General features: G+C 29.9%; 1 non-coding gene across 1 annotated transcript; it reads left to right on the plus strand.

The window, feature by feature from the left end:
* Positions 1-1,753: 1,753 nt before the first annotated feature.
* LOC118972729 (U6 spliceosomal RNA) lies at positions 1,754-1,861 on the plus strand. The gene has a single exon (XR_005061811.2). It is a non-coding gene; the product is annotated as a U6 spliceosomal RNA (small nuclear RNA).
* The last annotated feature ends 306 nt before the right edge of the window (positions 1,862-2,167 follow it).

Here is a 2,167-nt window from a genome sequence, read left to right on the forward strand (position 1 = left end):
GGCTGAATGTTGAAACCACAATGTTGCTTATGTGAAACCTTCATAAAATTTTAAATTAATACCTTAATTAAAGCAAACAAGCAAAAACAAACCCTCAAACAGAAAAAAAAGAATAAAATACTTAGATATACATTTAACAAAAGAAGAGCAAGCCATGTACACTGAAAACTATAAAACATTATAGAAAGAGAGTTGTTTAAATGGAAACACATCCCTTGTTCACAGATTGGAAGGTGACATTATTTTTAAGGTCACATTATTCTCCAAATTGTTCTATAGATTGAAGGCAATTTTAACCAAAATCTTAGCTGTTTTTTTCTTTTTTTTGTAAAAAATTGATAGGCCAATTTAAAATTCATATGTAAATGAAAGGGAGTCTGAATAGCCAATCTTGAAAAGAAGAATAAAGTTGGAGGACTCACATTTCCTGGTTTCAAAACTTACTGCAAAGCTACAGTAATTAAGATGTATAGTCCTGGCATAAGGATAAATATATACATAAACAAAATAGAATTGAGAATCCAGAAATAAACCCTTATGTTTATGGTCATTTGATTTTTGACAAGGGTATCAAGACCATTCAATGGGAAAAAATAATTATTTTCAACAAATGGTGTTAGGACAACTGAATATCCACATGAAAAAGAGTTAAATTAGATCTTTATCTCTTACTATAAATAAAAATTAACTAAAAATGGAACACTTACATGTAAGAGCTAAACTGATAAAACTTTTAAAAGAAAACAGCATAAATTTTCATTACCTTGGGTTAGGCAATGCACAAACAACAAAGAAAAAGTAGATAAATTGGACTTCATTAAAATGTAAAACTTCTCTGCTTCAAAAGACTCCATCAAGAAAATGAAAAGACCATCCACTGAATGGGAGAAAATAAGTGCAAACATATATCTGATAAGGGACTTGCATCCAGAATATATAAAGAACAACTCAATAATAAAAAGACAAATAAGAATATTAAATGGACAGAAGATTTGAATAGACATTCTGCTAGGCAAAATAGTGACCCCCTAAATATGCTCATGTCTCAATTCCTGGAACCTGTGAATATACTAGAAAATCTTGAATTGTACATTTTAAATGGGCAAGTTGTAGAGTATGTGAGTTTGAACTCAGAAAGCTGTTTTTCTTTAAAAGAATAGTTCAAATAACTTCCATATATTCTTCACCAGTGTTTTATATTTTGCTCCATTTGCTTTGTCATACTTTCTTTCTATTTCTGAATGTAAATATATATGTATGTATATATATATGTATATGCATATATTTTTTCTAATGCATTTGAAAATCATTTGATTTGATTGTTGGAATTCTACTCAGCAATAAAAAAAGTGAACTTTTTGGACATATACAGCATACGTGAATTTCATAATAATTATGCAGAGTGAAAGAAGCCAGGCAAAAAAATAATATGTGTGGTATGTTTCCATTTACATGTAACTACAGAAATATAAACCAATCAATAGTGACAGAAAGCAGATCTCTTGTCTGGGGGATGGGATGGGAGGCTGAGAAGGGTAAGAAAGAGGGATTACAAAAGAGCTCAAGAAAACTTTTTGAGGGTGATGTGTATATTCATTATCTTGATTGTGGTAATTATTTCATGAAGGTATACATAGGTAAATATTTATCAGATCACATACGTTAAATACGTACAGCTTATTGCATGCCAAGTGTACCTCAATAGAGCAATTAAAAACTTTTCATGTTGTACACTTTAAATAGAAGCAATTTAGTGGTCACTTCTGCAGCACATATACTAAAAATTGGAATGAAGCAGAGAAGATTATCAAGGCCCCTGCTCAAGGATAGCTTGCAAATTCATGAAGCAGCCCATATTAAAAATAAATAAATAAATATAAGCAGTTATTATGTCAATTATATCTCAGCAAATCTGTGAAAAGAATCAGAAGACAAATGAAAACTAAAAAAAAAACTTTTCAATCATAAGCAAAGGTCTAATTTCCTTAATATAACATCTCCACTAAATCAATAACAAAAAGAACAAAACACAACTGAAAAATGACTTAGGATATGAGCAGTTCATGAAAAAAATAAATATACCTGGCTCTTTACCTAAAGAAAGGTATTCAACTTCACTCATGAACAGAAAAATTCAAATTAGAGTACCACTGACACTATTTTCCAC

The sequence above is a fragment of the Manis javanica genome, chromosome 5, assembly GCF_040802235.1.
Source record: "Manis javanica isolate MJ-LG chromosome 5, MJ_LKY, whole genome shotgun sequence".
NCBI lineage: Eukaryota > Metazoa > Chordata > Mammalia > Pholidota > Manidae > Manis > Manis javanica.